The sequence below is a fragment of the Dendrobates tinctorius genome, unplaced genomic scaffold (genome assembly GCF_039654945.1).
Source record: "Dendrobates tinctorius isolate UK_male_01 unplaced genomic scaffold, ASM3965494v1 ptg000129l, whole genome shotgun sequence".
Taxonomy (NCBI): Eukaryota; Metazoa; Chordata; class Amphibia; order Anura; family Dendrobatidae; genus Dendrobates; species Dendrobates tinctorius.
Window position 1 is genome coordinate 41,498,854 of NW_027361797.1, and position 19,079 is coordinate 41,517,932.

At 46.3% G+C, this 19,079-nt stretch overlaps 1 pseudogene; it reads right to left on the minus strand.

Annotated features, from left to right (window-relative positions):
- The window catches only part of LOC141047842 (uncharacterized), a 94,084-nt pseudogene extending 84,642 nt beyond the window's left edge, over positions 1–9,442 (minus strand).
- Positions 9,443–19,079: the final 9,637 nt, after the last annotated feature.

A 19,079-nucleotide genomic window follows, 5' to 3' on the forward strand; every position in this document is an offset into this window, starting at 1 on the left:
ATACACACCACGGGCAGACACTGGGGTATATATACACATCACGGGCAGACACTGGGGTATATATGCACATCACGGGCAGACACTGGGGTATATATGCACATCACGGGCAGACACTGGGGTATATATACACATCACGGGCAGACACTGGGGTATATATACACATCACGGGCAGACACTGGGGTATATATGCACATCACGGGCAGACACTGGGGTATATATGCACATCACGGGCAGACACTGGGGTATATATACACATCATGGGCAGACACTGGGGTATATACACATCACTGGGGCAGACACTGGGGTATATACACATCACTGGGGCAGACACTGGGGTATATACACATCACTGGGGCAGACACTGGGGTATATATACACATCATGGGCAGACACTGGGGTATATATACACATCATGGGCAGACACTGGGGTATATACACATCACTGGGGCAGACACTGGGGTATATACACATCATTGGGGCAGACACCAGGGTATATACACATCATTGGGGCAGACACCAGGGTATATATACATCACTGGGGCAGACACTGGGGTATATACACATCACTGGGGCAGACACTGGGGTATATACACATCACTGGGGCAGACACTGGGGTATATACACATCACTGGGGCAGACACTGGGGTATATACACATCACTGGGGCAGACACCGGGGTATATACACATCATTGGGGCAGACACCAGGGTATATACACATCACTGGGGCAGACACCAGGGTATATACACATCACTGGGGCAGACACCAGGGTATATACACATCACTGGGCCAGACACTGGGGTATATACACATCACTGGGGCAGACACTGGGGTATATACACATCACTGGGGCAGACACTGGGGTATATACACATCACTGGGGCAGACACAAGGGCATATACACTGTCAGCGCCGGGATTTTTTCTCTACTCACCAACCTCGGGTAAAGCTCATTTAGAGCTTCTCTTACCTAGGATCCTAGGAGTGGAAGAATAAAGAGAGAGACACAGGAGGCTTGTCTTTCAAGTTAATCTCTCCCCTTTATTAAGATGGGTACTTCTTTTATAGGATCACAAAAAAGGAAATAGACAAATATAGACAATTTCCGTAATATTATGTAACAATTTCAAAATGGTGGATAGTTGGCAAAAAGTATTAAGTTACGTACCGGTAACGGTATTTTTCGGAAGCCCATGACAGCACCACGAGAGAGGGGATCCGCCCCATAGGAACAGGAAACCTACAGATACAAAAGGGCGGTACCTCTCCCACGCATCAGTTGGATTACAGAGCTTGAGAGGCTACCATGGTTAGTACACAACATATGATATATACAACCTATCTACCCTATTTAACAGAATTATTTCATACCATCTCCCACATAAGGTGATTCTATGAACAAACTTCTAAGGAGTGCACCCCTATATGTGAACAAGGGAGGGAACTAAGGGTGCTGTCATGGGCTTCCGAAAAATACCGTTACCGGTACGTAACTTAATACTTTATTCGGACTCCCATGACAGCACCACGAGAGAATTACAGAGATGTAAACTAATTTAGGGAGGGACTACAGCCTGCAGCACCCTTAGCCCGAAGGTGAGGTCTGAGGAGGCACCCATGTCTAACCGATAGTGGTTAAAAAAGGTGGAAGGAGATGACCAGGTGGCCGCCTTACATATTTGATCAATTGATACTCCAGATCTCTCTGCCCAGGATGATGCCATGGCCCGAGTGGAATGTGCCCTCAGGTTCTGTGGAGCCGGACCGCCACCTGCTGTGTAGGCAAGAGAGATAGCCTCCCTAATCCACCTTGCTAATGTGCGTTTTGATACTCTGTATCCTTTTCTGGAACCTTGGAAGGATAGGAATAATGCATTCTCCTTCTTCCAAGGATCCGTGGCTGCTAAATATGTCAGTAAGCACCGCCTAATATCTAATGCCTGAAGTTTCTGCTCTTTAGGGTTGGTTGGATTAGGGAGGAAGGAAGGCAGAACTATCTCCTGTGTCCTGTGGAATTGTGTTGCTACCTTGGGAAGGTATGCTGGATCTGGCCTTAGGATCACTCTATCCTGTAAGAACTCTGTGTAAGGAGGCAATCTGGAGAGTGCCTGTATGTCGCTCACCCTACGTGCGGATGTTATTGCTACCAGGAATGCTGTTTTAAGGGATATAATCTTTAGTGAGGCGGAATCTAAAGGTTCAAACGGACTTTCTGTCATGGCTGTAAGGACTAAGTTTAAGTCCCACGGTACGCATCTGTCTTTGTGTATAGGTCTCGATCTGGCCGCTGCTCTGATGAACCTTGCTACCCAATAATCTTTTGCAATATCAGCTGCAAACAGGGCCCCTAAGGCTGAAACCTGTACTTTTAGCGTACTTGTGGAGAGACCCAATTCGAAACCTTTCTGGAGAAGTTTCAGAATATGTTTCGTGGGAATTCCATCTCTGATGTCAAAGTGAAAGGTGGATAGGAAGCGTTTCCAGGTCCTAGCATAAATATTAGTGGTGGTTAATTTTCTGCTTCTTAGGAGGGTGTCAATTAAGTTCTTGGAGAACCCTCTATTTTTTAATAGTGACCTTTCAAACACCACGCCGTCAAATGAAGTCTCGCTACTTGTGGGTGGCTGACTGGCCCCTGGTAGAGGAGATCCGGAAGGTTCGGTAGTACCCAGGGATCGCCTACCGACATGGTCCTCAACCACGCGAACCAGGTCCTCCTGGGCCAAAAGGGGGCAATCAGTATGACTCTTGCCTGATCCTCTCTGATCTTCCTGACTACCAGGGGAAGAAGATTCAATGGTGGGAAGGCGTATGCCAGAGAAAAGTCCCATCTTATCAGTAGGGCATCCACCGCCAGGGGATTTTCCCTGGGGTTCAGAGAGCAGAACAATCTTTCTTTTCTGTTTTCTCTGGTGGCAAAGAGGTCTACCTCTGGCTGGCCCCATCTGCGGACAATCTGGCGGTAAAAGTCTTTGTTCAAAGCCCATTCTCCTTGTCTTAGAGCCTTGCGGCTTAAAAAGTCTGCTCTTACATTGTCCTTTCCGCTGATGTGGAGCGCGGTCAAAGATAGACAATTTCTCTCTGCTATCTGGAGGAGCCGTTCTGTTATCTGCATCAGAGCGCTGGAGCGGGTTCCACCTTGATGGTTGACATATGCTACCGCTACCTGGTTGTCCGAGTGTATCCTCACATGATGGCCCTGCAGGTAGATAATGAGTTTCTTGACTGCTCGCTCTATCGCCAATAGTTCTCTCTGGTTGGATGAGATTTCAGAATTAGAATCCCACTGGCCCTGTACCACTATGTCCCCCATATGGGCTCCCCAACCAAAGGAACTAGCGTCTGTGGTTATAATACGGGTTATCTGTGCTATCCAGGGCACCCCTGACGCTAGGTTCTCGCTCTGAAGCCGCCATCTTAGTGATGTAACAGTTGAGGGGCTTAGACACATCCGACCTTGTAAGGAGCCTCCAAGGGCCCTGCTATTAATCAAGACGTCGTTTTGAAGGGTTCTGGTATGGAACTGTGCCCACCTTACTGCTGGGATGCATGAAGTTAGAGAACCTAACAGGGACATGGCCTGTCTGAGGGTCATAGATGGGTTATCCATTGCCCGAAGAACCTGCTCCTGTATCTTTTGTAATTTATCTAGTGGTAGCAGGCACCGCTGAGTGTCTGAATTTAGTATCAATCCTAAAAATTTCTGTATTTTTAAGGGCTGGAGTCGGGATTTCTCGTAGTTTAAAATCCATCCTAGGTTTTCTAACCTGGATCTAGCCTTTTCTATCTGGGATTTACAATGACCCATCGATTTTCCTACAATCAAGAAATCGTCTAAATATGGAATGATTAAGACGTCAACCTCTCGTAAGTGAGCCATAACTTCGGCCACTAATTTTGTAAAAACCCTGGGTGCTGCTGAGAGACCAAAGGGAAGGGCTCTATACTGAAAATGACGTACTGTGCCCTCTACTGAAACTGCCACCCTCAGGAACTGCTGGAAGTCTGTATGGATAGGTACGTGATAGTACGCGTCTTTCAAATCTATGACTGCCATAAAACAACCTTTAAACAATATTTTTATTGTTGTATTAATGGACTCCATTTTGAATTTATGATTAATCAAAAATTCGTTAAGGGAACGAAGGTTTATAATCGTTCTGAATGTGTTATCAGGTTTCTGGATTAGAAACAGGGGAGAGTAAAACCCTCTTCCTCTTTCAGCCTCTGGGACCTCTACCAGAACATTTTTCTGACATAGGCTCAAGACTTCCGCTTCTAAAGCCGCTTGTTCAAGATGAGAAGATCTTAAGGGGGTCAGTTTAAAGGTGTCCCGCGGGATCTGGGTAAATTCCAACCTAAGCCCGGTGGATATTACCTTGCGCGCCCAGTCACTATTCGTAATCTGCGACCATGCCGGGAAGAAGGATGACAGTCTACCCCCTACGGGAACCGCTAGTCATTGATTTGATTTCTTTTGATCTCTTGACGAGCGTGTAAACATATAGCCCGTACCTCGTCTCCTTCTGTCTTCCCATCTGGGTCGATCTCTAACAGGTGAAGAGTTGCGCCTTCTCCCCTGGCCAAATCTCCTTCTACCAAAAGGGCGACGGTAGGACGCTGATGAAAGGTTTGGGAACTTTTTCTTGTCGTCCCCCGCCTTTTCAAGCAGCTCGTCTAGGACAGTTCCAAATAAGTATTCGCCCTCACATGGAATCGCACAGAGCTTTGCTCTGGACTGGATGTCTCCCTGCCAGCACTTTAGCCACAGGGCTCTGCGAGCTGCGTTAGAGAGACCTGCTGCTCTGGCGGCCATTCTCATTGCATCCGCTGAGGCATCTGCTAGGAAAGCTGCTCCCTCTTGGATGGTCGGTAGGGCCCCAAGAATTGTTTGTCTTGATGTACCCTGCTTTAGTTGTGACTCCAACTGGTCCAACCAGACCATCATGGACCTGGCCGTGCACGTTGAAGCCACTGCTGGTCTTAAGGACCCGGCCGCCATCTCCCAGGTGTTTTTCAGGAAGGTATCAGCTTTCCTGTCTAAGGGATCTTTAAGGGATCCCATGTCCTCAAAGGGGAGCGAGGATTTTTTTGATGCCTTCGCAATGGCAGCGTCTAATTTGGGGGCTCTGTCCCAAGAACTTACTGCCGGATCGTCGAAGGGGTATCTCCTTTTGAGTGCTGGTGGTAGCGACCCTTTTTTGTCCGGTCTTTTCCACTCTCTGTGGATCAGATCCTGTATCTTTTGGTTTAACGGAAAGACTCTCCGCTTCCTCTGTTCCAGCCCACCGAACATGACATCCTGCATGGATAAATGGGGCTTAGGCTCCTCTACCTCCATTGTCCCTTTGACTGCTTTGACCAGCTTGTCTACCCGGTCAAGAGGCAGACAAAATCGCCCCGAGTCCTCTTCTCCTGAAGAGGACGAGGGAGATGAAGCCTGGGAGTCTCTGCTTTTTCTCCACTCTGCTGAGGAATCAGACTCCGCCGGGACCTCGCCCCTTAGACTTTGCGGCTGAGACAAGGACTTTAGGGTTTCCCTCATTTCTACCCTGACAATGTCTCTCAAACTCGCCGCTACTGCAGGCGACTCTTCTGCCACCGTCTGCTGAATACAGGGGGGGCACAATCTTTTGAGGCACGCGTCTGGTAATGGGCATGCACAGAGTGCGCATTCCCTATGTTTATTTTTATTTGTAGCTTTTTTTCCCTAGAAAAAGAAAAACACAGAAGGGGGGTCCCGTCACTGAGTGAACTTTCACGAAGATCACTTACCAGTGCCACAATCAAGTACCGGAGAACGAGGGGGATTTCTTTCAGCCGATGCTCCTGTCTGCCTGGAGGAGCTTTTACGAGTGGACTGGTCACTTCGTCCCGCATTACTGTCACGGGACCCTTTCTTTTTCTGTTTGACCTGCCGAAGGTCATCCAGGGGCGGCAGTGATGTCTGCCGCTGCTGCCCTTGCTTCTGTCGCTGCTGCTCTCGATCGCTTTCCATCACCACTGCTGCTGCTGCTGCACACTGCTGCATGTAGTAATGTGGCCAAGGCAAGGTACCCTGCCCGGGTCCCGCCTAAATACCCCTCCTCCGGTCAGCAGTTTCCATGCCGCGCCCCTCCCCCCCTAATGGATCTCCCTACCCCAGCTGGCGCCCCACCGCGCGCCACCGGTGTTTCCGATGGGCGCCGCCATCTTGGGATCGCCGCGCATGCGCAGTAGCGCGCTGACCCGGAAGCGCCTCCTCCGCCCGCCCCCTGACGACACCGCTACCCCGGAAACGCCGGAAGCTCCGCGGGACGCCCGGGAGCTCCGCCCGGTCGCAGCCCTCTGCACAGCGCTGGCAACCTATCTGCGCCGCCGGAGCCGGGAATCCCGGGGGGGAAAATACTTACCAGCGGCGGCTTAATTCCGGAGACGGCCATCCTCCGGACGCCGCTCCCTGCTGTCCACGCCACCGCCGTGATACCCATCCTGGGCCACCGTGGCATCTTCCAGAAAATCTGAACCAAGCCGAGGTAGGAGACCCCCTCGCTACCGGTGTCGGCTGGCCGGCCTGGGATCCCATTCTTCTGTAGGATCCCGTCCCCTCAGGAACAGGAAACCAACTGATGCGTGGGAGAGGTACAGCCCTTTTGTATCTGTAGGTTTCCTGTTCCTATGGGGCGGATCCCCTCTCTCGTGGTGCTGTCATGGGAGTCCGAATAAACAATAGTTATATAACAGATATGACAAAATGATATATTATGTGTCTAATTGGGGATGACAGGAGTATGGCACTTCCTTGATATCAATGGAACTGCATCCGGTAATACTAATAGGCCAGAATACTTAGCCTTGACATTTTAGACATTATTCTGAGAAAAGAGAGAATTTTGGAACTGACCACTTGGCAGAATCTTCTAACCACGTAGACAGATGATAACAATTAAAATAGTGTCATGGGTTACAAGTTGTTTTTCAGTTATTTTCCTGGACTATAGAAACTAAGATTAACCATTTCTTTGACAACACATCACTGGGGCAGACACTGGGGTATATACACATCACTGGGGCAGACACTGGGGTATATACACATCACTGGGGCAGACACCAGGGTATATACACATCACTGGGGCAGACACTGGAGTATATACACATCACTGGGGCAGACACTGGGGTATATACACATCACTGGGGCAGACACTGGGGTATATACACATCACTGGGGCAGACACTGGGGTATATACACATCACTGGGGCAGACACTGGGGTATATACACATCATTGGGGCAGACACCAGGGTATATACACATCACTGGGGCAGACACCAGGGTATATACACATCACTGGGGCAGACACTGGGGCAGACACCGGGGTATATACACATCATTGGGGCAGACACCAGGGTATATACACATCATTGGGGCAGACACTGGGGTATATATGCACATCACGGGCAGACACTGGGGTATATATACACATCATGGGCAGACACTGGGGTATATATACACACACATCACGGGCAGACACTGAGGTATATACACATCACGGGCAGATACTGGGGTATATACACATCACGGGCAGATACTGGGGTATATACACATCACGGGCAGACACTGGGGTATATACACATCACGGGCAGACACTGGGGTATATACACATCACGGGCAGACACTGGGGTATATATACACATCACGGGCAGACACTGGGGTATATATACACATCACGGGCAGACACTGGGGTATATATACACATCACGGGCAGACACTGGGGTATATATACACATCACGGGCAGACACTGGGGTATATATACACATCACGGGCAGACACTGGGGTATATATACACATCATGGGCAGACACTGGGGTATATATACACATCATGGGCAGACACTGGGGTATATATACACATCACGGGCAGACACTGGGGTATATATACACATCACGGGCAGACACTGGGGTATATATACACATCACGGGCAGACACTGGGGTATATATACACATCATGGGCAGACACTGGGGTATATATACACATCATGGGCAGACACTGGGGTATATATACACATCATGGGCAGACACTGGGGTATATATACACATCATGGGCAGATACTGGGGTACATCACTGGGACCGGGACTGCCCTATACAGTTACAGATGCTCCATGTCTGGACTCACTCAGATCCTGATGAGGGGGAAGATGAAAGGCGGGAACTCAGAGCAGATTCCATAGAGATTAATACAGGCACAGAGAAGCCGCCTTCCAGCCTCCACCATCTTCCCTGCATCGCACGCGCACACCGCTTTGCTCACGAACCAGGAAGTGAAGCAGAACAGTGTGTGAGATCACATCAGGGGGCGGCGCTGGACCATGGTGGACGGAGGGGGGCCCCAGCAGGCAGGCTGGGTGGATATTGATGAAGCAGAGGTACTACTGTGTCAGCACAGCACAGCTGCCACACCGCAGCGGCCGTTGCGGGCCCCCAATTGCACTACCGGGTAGCGCCGATCGGAGCCGGGGCCCCTATATGGGCCGGGCCCCAAAGCAACCACTTCGGCTGCTACCCTGGTAGTTACGCCAGTGATGGGGGCACCTGGTTAGGGGCTGCGTTCACATTAGCGCTGTGGTACGGTGCGTTGTGAAGCGTAGCAATCCTGATGCATCCTGATCCAGATTACATCCCTATACTTAAGATAGGGACACATGGACCTGCGTTTGCCTCAGGATGCATCATGAGCACCATCACATATCACAGCACTTACTAATTCACAAAGCACATGAACAAAAACTGCCACAATACATGGTAAGACTACAACCGAGGTGGAGCCGGGGCCTGATCACAAAAGCTGACAATCTGAGGACACAGCAATGCTGAATAACAGTCTACACTGCGTCACTAGATCACTACACAGGGGGAGAATGAGGTCTCGCTGTACAGGCAAAGACCTAGAACGATGACTGTGGAAAACTGATTTCTATTTAAAAAAAGCCGTTTAAAGAGCCAAAAGAGCCGGCTCTTTATGGTGAGCGGAGCCAAATGAGCGGGATCACCAAAAAGAGCCGAACTTCCCATCACTCCCCTATACAGCCGGGCAGGATTGTGCTGCAGCCCCCAGGGGAGAGCTCCGGCCTCACGCCCTCCCGCTCAGCATTATCACATCATATGGTGACGAGAAACAGAAAACCCACCTGAAGCCCCAGAAGGCTCCACACAAATCTCACCGCACAGCTTCTGGCCCTGCATTCAGCCCCAGCACCAGCCACGGACATTGGAACCTTCCGCCAGCTCCTGCTCAGCACACATCCCAGAAGCCTTTGCGCGAGTGATGAGATCTTCTCTACATCCCAGATAAAACCTTCCAATCTAATAGTTTACACTGTAATAATAAGCCAGATCGCTATTAATAATCGTCGCCATCTCCGTTATTCGTACGTGAAACCATTGCAGTAAAGCAATTTGCATTGATAGGGACTATATTGTGTAGCGGAGGGATACTACTTGTAAGACCATAACTAACAGTAGCTGAGGAGAGACGTGATATAATCCCATTGGCTCTCGCTGAGTCTGGTTAGGGAGCGCTAATAAAGCTTGGTTGCAGAGTCATAAAGTTCTTTATATAACATAGGTCTGCAACTAAAAAGCTGTTTGATTATTTTCATCTAATTTCCATGTATTTTGGTGTGCTGAAAATGAAAAAAATATTGAAAAAAAATCCTGGATGTCAGGATTTGCCACAAGATGCAAAATTCTCTTCAAATTTAGTAAATTTTTCTCAATTTTTGGTATTTTTTTTATCTTAGGGTTTTGAAAGTCAAAATTACTATTAATTAATTCACATCAATGCATTGAATATATACAATGCCAAAAAAATATATCTTTCAAAGAAAAGAACTTGCAGAGTGAGCTAATGAAACCAGCATCAACATGTTGCAAGTTGAACGAGCGGGCTCTGACATGCCCGGGCTTGTTTCAATTGTTTTATCTTGGTTCTCGCCTGTTCACACTTTTTAATCTCAGTTCGTGTTAGCTCGTCATATTCAACCGTGTTCCCCAAAATTAGCATTATGGCTCAGCGGAAGTGTATTAATTCGCCTGACAGTTTCTGTTACATTTGTGGTGAATATACAGTGTTGAAGCAACAGCTGAATATTACAGATTTTGTGAAAAAAGTATACTTCGCATATTTCGGATTAAAGCTTAGAGATCAAGATAAAGCTTGGGTGCCTCATAAAGTGTGCAAACGGTGTGTTGAGGACCTCCGAAATTGGTTCAAGGGTAAGAAAAAAAGCTTTCCGTTATGGGATTCCTATGGTATGGCGAAAGCAAAAGAACCATAGTGACGATTGTTACTTTTGTTCATGCAATGTGAAAGGGTATAATTCAAAATGGAAGCATTCCATTTCATACCCCAATATTCACTCAGCAATTCGTCCCATCCCCCATGGCACAGATATACCAGTACCCAAGGCCCCTGCTACCTTGGAAGAGATAACTAGCTCCGATGAAGGTGGAGTCATACCTGAACCAGATGATCAATCAAGTTCTGACTTTGAAGATGATACAAGACCAAAATTGTTTTCCCAGGAGGAGATGAATTATTTGGTAAGAGACTTGAATCTTCCCAAAGATGCCGCAGAGTTACTCGGATCAAGGCTCAAAAGCAAGAATTTATTGCTGCCACTTGCCAGGAGTGTCTTTTTCATGGTTCAGACATCGTGAAGACGAGTTTGTTCCTTTCTTTGCCCAGGAAGATAAGTTGGGTTATTGCATCGATGTCGAAGGTTTGATGGGTCAATTCAAAATCCAATATGATTCAGCGCAATGGCGTCTTTTTATAGATTCTTCAAAAAGAAGTCTCAAAGCAGTTTTACTCCACAACGGCGTTTTTTATGCTTCCATCCCTGTAGGTCATTCCGTACACCTCAAGGAAACCTACGAGAACTTGGAATTGGTTCTTCGTAAACTTAAATATGAAGACCACGGTTGGCAAGTGTGCGGGGATTTGAAAGTCTTGTGCATGCTGCTCGGGCAACAAGCTGGGTATACCAAATACCCTTGTTTTCTGTGTCTATGGGACAGTCAAGACCGACAAAATCACTGGACCAAGAAGAATTGGCAGCCGAGGGTGCTCACAGTTGGTGAAAAAAATGTCCTCCGAGAAACTTTGGTTCCTCCCAATAAAGTTCTTCTTCCACCTCTCCACATCAAATTGGGATTGATGAAGCAATTTGTAAAATCACTTCCAAAAGATGGAGAATGCTTCAAATACTTGGTCACCAAGTTTCCAGGCCTCTCGGAGGCAAAATTGAAGGAAGGTGTGTTCGTTGGACCAGACATTAGAAGGCTTATAGCTGATCAAGAGTTTATCAATACCATGACGCATCCTCAAAAACAAGGGTGGATTGCATTTAAAGAGGTCGTAGAGAAATTTTTAGGCAATAACAAAGACCCTGACTGCAAAAAAAAATCGTCAGACGAATGCTGAAAGCATTTCAAGCTTTAGGTTGCCTGATGAGTTTGAAAGTGCATTTCCTCCATTCTCACCTTGACAACTTTCCTGAAAATTTGGGAGCTGTGAGTGAAGAGCAAGGTGAACGGTTCCACCAGGACATTAAAGAGATGGATAGAAGATACCAGGGAAGATGGAGCATTCCAATGATGGCAGACTACTGTTGGACGCTTCAGAGAGACATTACAGATGCTACTCACAAGCGTAAATGTACCAAGAGAAGCCTCACAGGGAAGAAGAATCGATTTTAGTGTGTGTTAGTGAGCTCATTGCAGTTAAAAAAAATGATTTTCATGAAACATTTGTAATAAAAAATTAATAATATGAGTCTATTTTCATTTATTTTGAGGTATTGTCTTATTTAACATAGTTACTTAAATTGTCAGGAAACATGATGTCCTATGACAAAAAGGAGGTCATTTTCGGATTCAGCGCACTCAAAAACATAAAGATTATGTGGAATAACCAAAACAGCTCTCGGAAAAAAAAAATTTTCAGACCTGTGTGATGATCGAGAATGAAAAAACATTAACCATTTCACGACCAGACACTAATTTTTTTACATATTTTTCCTATATACTTTTTTTTAATAGCTCTAAAATGTTTTCTCATTTCAGCATCCAAATAATCTTTGCCTCTTTATTTTGTGACTCCTTGTCTGAACCTTATTTTTATGCTTTTTTTGTCATTTTTATATTCTTACCTTTCTTATACTTTTTGATGTCGACAGAAAGTGCAGAGAAAAATAAGGAAATATCTGGCTTGTTTTTCCCGCATTTTTTTTCCCGTTTTTATTCTTTGCCCCCATCATAGATTGTGAATTGGGTTCCCCGTTGGGTAGCAATTATCTTTACACATTGAATAGTTGGAGGACGGGGGCCCGGAGGGTACAAACAGCGATACACATTGGCCTTTCTTTTTTTTATTATTTTTTTTTCATTATTTCTTTTTCCTGCTGATTTCGCGCCTTTGATTCCTCAGCGCTTTACAGACATTATCATTATAGTGTATGGAGATCCGTGTAAAATGGATGAGAAGCAGGGGACAGACTTTGTACTTACAGTTTCCCATCTGGTTAGGGCCGGTGCTCACCATCGTGTTTTTGGCGCAAGCTCTGTCCATGAGAGAATAGGATCGCACTCGGACCAATATTACTCAATGGGGCGGTGCAGATGAGCGACTATTGTCACTGACCGATTGTGCATGTGATAAAATATCGCAGCGTGCGCACGTTTCCTACCAAATCGGATGAGACTCATTCATTCCAGTTTATGGGTGTGAGAGAAACAATCCGGATGCCGCGAGGAGCCTCAGCATAGCGGCCGATATTTACGGACACATCGCGATCCTGTGATATAGGAAGCTGTAAATGATCAATAGCTGCTGCTGTAGAAATACAGATTCATGGGATAATAAGTGAAAAATTGTCCCATTTTTCTGGGTGATGATTTTTTATACGGTCGTGTGACCCTATACATTACCTAGAGTCCGTGCCCAAAAAAGTCAGACCAGTCGCCTCTATCAGTTCTTACAAATGGATGAGCCATGGCGACTTGCTGGATGAATGATCTGTGGGAAGATGGATCTTGTGTGAGCCCAGATAGATCCACCAGGGTTTCCTGCTGCACCGATCTCTATGGACTGTATATATTAGGATATCTAACGGCTTTGTGTTTTCTTACTACAGAACCACGGTTTTCACATCGGATGGTTTTGTCTATCATAACTATTCTTCACCTGGAAACTTCAAAGTTTCCCTTCTTGTTCCTGCTTATCTCCATGATGCCAATTACCAAAGACGAGAGAACACCGGGAACTTCACGGCCATGTTATCCTTACAAGGTGCATGTTGTTGGGGTCTTGATCTTGGTTCTCTTTTGGCAGATCTTGTTCTCACTAATGAGGGATATATTGTGGAGGGGGATCGGCTTTCTGGGCGCTGACATGGTTATGTCCTGGGCTTGTGGTTATACACAGAAACCCATCTGATGAAGCTGAGCAGCAGTGTAAAGCATGGCGAAATTTCAGAGCAGAAACAGAAAGGTGGCAACACACATTAGATGAATGTTAGTCCAACCTGCTGGTTTCGGCGGGATTAGATGACCACCATGGACTTGAGAGAAAGAAGGATCAGGCATATTGAATTTCAACATGCTCAATCATTTTGCTCTAAAGAGGAGACGCAGTCAAGGTATCTGGCAGCAGCCAAATCCTATTATTGAGGATAGGGAAGGAATGAAGATGTACACAGCTAGCTAAGCTGTATGGCTATCTTAGGGTATGTGCACACGTTGCGGATTCATGTGCGGATATTCTGAGCGGAATCTGCAGGTAAAATGACCTGCGTTTTACCCAGAGGTGTATCTAGGCTTTCTGGCACCCGGGGCAAGAATTTGGTTCAGCCCCCCCCCCCCCCCCCCAAGCACGCATTCGATTTGCACACTTAGTGCACATACTCGCTTGCGAGAGACTCGCACGATTCTCGTGTGAGTCTCTCACATGAAAACCTGGCACCTCCGCCGGCACTCGGACAGGAGCGTGCGGTTACATGTATTTCTATGAAGCCGCACGCTCCGGTCCAAGTGCCGGCGGAGGTGCCAGGTTTTCATGCGAGAGACTCACACGAGAATCGTGCGAGTCTCTCGCAAGTGAGTATGAGCCCTCAGTCATGTACCAACGAGCTGCTCTTCCTAATGCTCTCAATGTTCAGTGAAAAACTGAAAGAAGCAGGAAGAGAAGTTCGTTGTCACAGGACCATAAGTATGAAAATCGCATATGAGTGAAGTGTCCATGTGATGACTACTGCAACCTGCAGAGCTGAATCCTGACGTTGCAGCTTCTGAATTCTCACAGCGCATGCACTGCACACGTTTAGGATTCTCCTGTACCGGTGGCAAGAGTACACGGTCATGTCAGCACAAGCATGTGATTTATATACTTCTGGCCACATTCCGACTAGACGTGCCCGGCCTCGCTCTATTCATTTACATTGAGTGAGTCACACACGTCTAGTCAGCATGTGACTGCATGTATGTAAATTACCGGCACGAGAGAATCCTAACAGCGTTCAGTGAGCACTGTGAGAATTCAGAAGTCTGCAGTCACATAGAATGTCTGCAGACTCCGCAAAAACCTGGACAACCCCTTTATTGCTCCTAACAAATAAAAACATGAGAATTAGTCAGTATCACAAATAATATTTACATCCAGGTACCTTATAGATGAAGTCATCTCTGGAGTCATTCTCCTTTTCTTCATCTTGTCCAGACTCCATGATGAGTTTTCTCATCCACAGCCATCTCTGCAGACTTCCATCTTTTCCGTTCTTCTGCAGTAAATACCCACATGACGCCCTTAAAGATAGAAGTGTCATTATAATGCTCCTGAATAAAAATATCTGCAATATGCTGTCGACTCAAACTATTCCCCTCCCTCATACTGTCTCCTCTAACATCCCACCTGTTCACCATACTGTCCCCTCATATATTTAACCCCTCTCTCTATACCGTCTGCTCACACATACCCCTGACTCCCCATACAGTGCCTGCACACATCCCATCACCCTCACTCCCCATACTGTGTCCACATACATTCACCAGTTCGCTCCCCATACTGTCTGCACCCATCCCCCCAATCACCATACTGTGTCTGCACCCATCCCCCATACTGTTTCCTCATACAGTACATACTCTTCATTGTGTCCTCAAATCTCCCCACACATTAAATCCCCCAACCCCACTCCAAATCCCCCCACACACATTAAATTATTATTATTATTATTATTATTATTATTATTATTATTAATGTTTATATAGCACCATTGATTCCATGGTGCTGTACATAAGGGGTTACATACAAACTACAGATATCACTTACAGTAAACAAACTTACAATGACAGACTGATACAGAGGGGAGAGGACCCTGCCCTTTCGGGCTTACATGCTTCAGGATGGTGGGGAACATTAACGCAAGAAAAACAAGCGATCAAAAAAGTCCAAGAGACTAGATGTTAACAAAAAATATAAAATTAAATCTTTATTGTAACATGATCAGGAGATAGGGAAAAGGGAATTGAGTCAAACATGACCACAGTAGCACAAAGGCGACCAAGTGGGGCATACAAGGGGCAATTGGACAAAAAAGGGGAACACAGGTGACTTAGACATGATTATGATGGTAACATTAAATATACATAACACCCATCCCCAATTTTAGATATTAGAACCAAACAGGATACATGAATGTAAAAGTTACCGCTACAATGAAGTAAACCATGAAGAAATCTTTACCTGTTGGAATGGTATGTAGAGGTCCACCCGAGTATGACCCCCCAATGCACGTTTCGGCAAATGGCCTTTCTCAAGGGGTGATGGGAAAGAGGAAGTGAGGGGTATTTAAGATAGAGTCCACCAATGAACTTGTGGATCACACACACATGTGACAAGTCAAACCAATAATACATACAACAGAGATTCCTCCCAACAATGGCGCTTGTCACCATGGTAACACCAAACATACAGGCCAAGCAGCTCCAAAATTCACCATCATGCATGTAAAGGCATCCAGGATAGATGGAGTAGAAAGGGGAAGACGAATAACAACGCCCAAATTTTATTATAATATAAAGCGCCATCGCTATATTATGAAAATACACCGCAATATGCATATAATAGTGATGCGTCACAAAACCGCGCCCTGTCCTACTTGGATGACATACACGTTGCCGCGATTACATAAACAGGGCCTGCGTCAAAAACTCCTCCCCTTATTAGGTCAACAACGGCGACGCGTCCACTCATGATGACGCGCTACGTCGACCCGGCAACCATGACGGCGGGCGGCCTCGGCATCAGCCATCCCGGACGTCACAGACATGTGACAAATAGTGTATATACCTAGTATCAGTAAATAAACTACATATTAGCAAATTAGGTATATACACTATATGTCATTTTCTTTACTGTGTATTATTATCTTGTCCTGTGATCAGTCACATGTCTGTGACGCACCACTATTATATGCATATTGCGGTGTATTTTCATAATATAGTGATGGCGCTTTATATTATAATAAAATTTGGGCGTTGTTATTCGTCTTCCCCTTTCTTCTCCATCTATCCTGGATGCCTTTACATGCATGATGGTGACTTTTGGAGCTGCTTGGCCTGTATGTTTGGTGTTACCATGGTGACAAGCGCCATTGTTGGGAGGAATCTCTGTTGTATGTATTATTGGTTTGATTTGTCACATGTGTGTGATCCACAAGTTCATTGGTGGACTCTATCTTAAATACCCCTCACTTCCTCTTTCCCATCACCCCTTGAGAAAGGCCATTTGCCGAAACGTGCATTGGGGGGGTCATACTCGGGTGGACCTCTACATACCATTCCAACAGGTAAAGATTTCTTCATGGTTTACTTCATTGTAGCGGTAACTTTTACATTCATGCATCCTGTTTGGTTCTAATATCTAAAATTAGGGATGGGTGTTATGTATATTTAATGTTACCATCATAATCATGTCTAAGTCACCTGTGTTCCCCTTTTTTGTCCAATTGCCCCTTGTATGCCCCACTTGGTCGCCTTTGTGCTACTATGGTCATGTTTGACTCAATTCCCTTTTCCCTATCTCCTGATCATGTTACAATAAAGATTTAATTTTATATTTTTTGTTAACATCTAGTCTCTTGGACTTTTTTGATCGCTTGTTTTTCTTGCATTAATGTTCATACTTTTTTGCGATTGTCCATATTAATCCATGTATAAACTCATTACATATTATTTATTAGTATATGTTATAGAATTGTTCCAGTTATTCTAATGGGTTTTTTATCCTTAATATGGTTAGGATGGTGGGGAAGGAGACAGTAGGTTGGGGGGTTGCAGCAGTTTCGGTGTTGGTTGAGGTGATATCTCCGGTAATGGTGAGGAGGTAGTGGGGTCATTGCAGGCTGTAGGCTTTCTTGAAGAGGTGGGTTTTCAGGTTCCATCTGAAGGATCTGAATGTGGTTGATAGTCGGACTTGTTGGGGCAAAGAATTCCAGAGGATGTGGGCTATTCGGGAGAAGTCTTGGAGGCGGTTGGGTGAGGAGCGAATAAGTGTGGAGGAGAGAAGGAGGTCTTGGGAGGATGGGAGATTACGTGAGGGAAGGTATCGGAAGATTCGTTCAGAGACATATGGGGGAGACAGGTTATAGATGGCCTTGTAGGTCAGTATTAGTAATTTGAACTGGATACGCTGAGGGAATGGAAGCCAGTGAAGAGATTTGCAGAGGGAGGAGTAGCAAGGAGAGATGAATTAGTCGGGCAGCAGAGTTAAGGATGGACTGGAGAGGTGAAAGAGTGTTAGCAGGGAGACCACAGAAAAGGATGTTGCAGTAGTCGAGGCGGGAGATGATGAGGGCGAGCACAAGCATTTTAGTAGATTGAGGGTTGAGGAAAGGACGGATTTTGGAAATATTTTTGAGCTGGAGGCAACAGGAGGTAGAAATAGCTGGGATGTGTGGTTTGAAGGACAGGGCAGAGTCAAGGGTTACTCCGAGGCAACGGACTTACAGTACTGGGGAAAGCGTGATGTCATTAATTGTGATAGGTCAGGTAAGGAAGATCTGAGAGATGGAGGAAAAATGATGAGTTCGGATTTGTCCACATTGAGCTTGAGGAAGCGAGAGGAGAAGGAGGATATGGCTGATAGACACTCTGGGATTCTGGACAGCAGAGAGGTGACTTCTGGGCCAAAGAGGTAGATCTGAGTGTCGTCATCATAAAGGTGGTACTGAAATCCATGGGACTTTGAGTTGACCCAGGCCAAGGGTATGAATTGAGAAGAGTAGGGGTCCTAGAACAGCGCCTTGGGGGACTTCAACAGAGAGACGGTGGGATGAGGAGGTAGTGTGGGAGATGCTGAATGTGCAGTGTGAGAGGTATGAGAAGATCCAGGATAGGGCGAGGTCTTTGATGCCAAAGGAGGAGAGGATCTGTAGTAGGAGGCAGTGGTCAACTGTGTCAAATGCAGAGGACAGGTCTACAAGCAGGAGTATAGAGTATTGTCCGTTTGCTTTGGCTGTAAGTAGGTCGTTAGTAATTTTGGTCAGGGCTGTCTCAGTGGAGTGATGGGGGCGGAAACCAGATTGTAGATTGCCAAAGAGCAAGTTAGATGAGAGGTGGGAGGAAAGTTCAGTGTAGACGTGCAGCTCCAGGAGTTTGGAAGCGAATGGGAGCAGTGATATTGGGCGATAGCTGGACATAGCGGTTGGGTCAAGGGTTGGCTTTTTAAGGATAGGCGTGATTGTGGCATGTTTAAAGCAGAAGGGAAGGTACCGGACATTAGTGATAGGTTGAAGAGGTGGGTTAGGGATGGGATAAGTGTGGTGGTGAGGTTGGGGAGGAGGTGGGATGGGGTCAAGTGCACAGGTTGTGAGGTGCGATTTGGAAAAGAGGCGATTAAGCTCCCCTTCAGTGATGTTGGAGAGGGAGGTTATGGGGTTTGGGCATTGATCTGGTATACAAAGGGGTTGTGGTGGTTGAACAATGAAGACTTGCCTTGTTTGGTCGATCTTATTTTTGAAGTGTGTGGCAAAGTCCTCAGCAGAGATG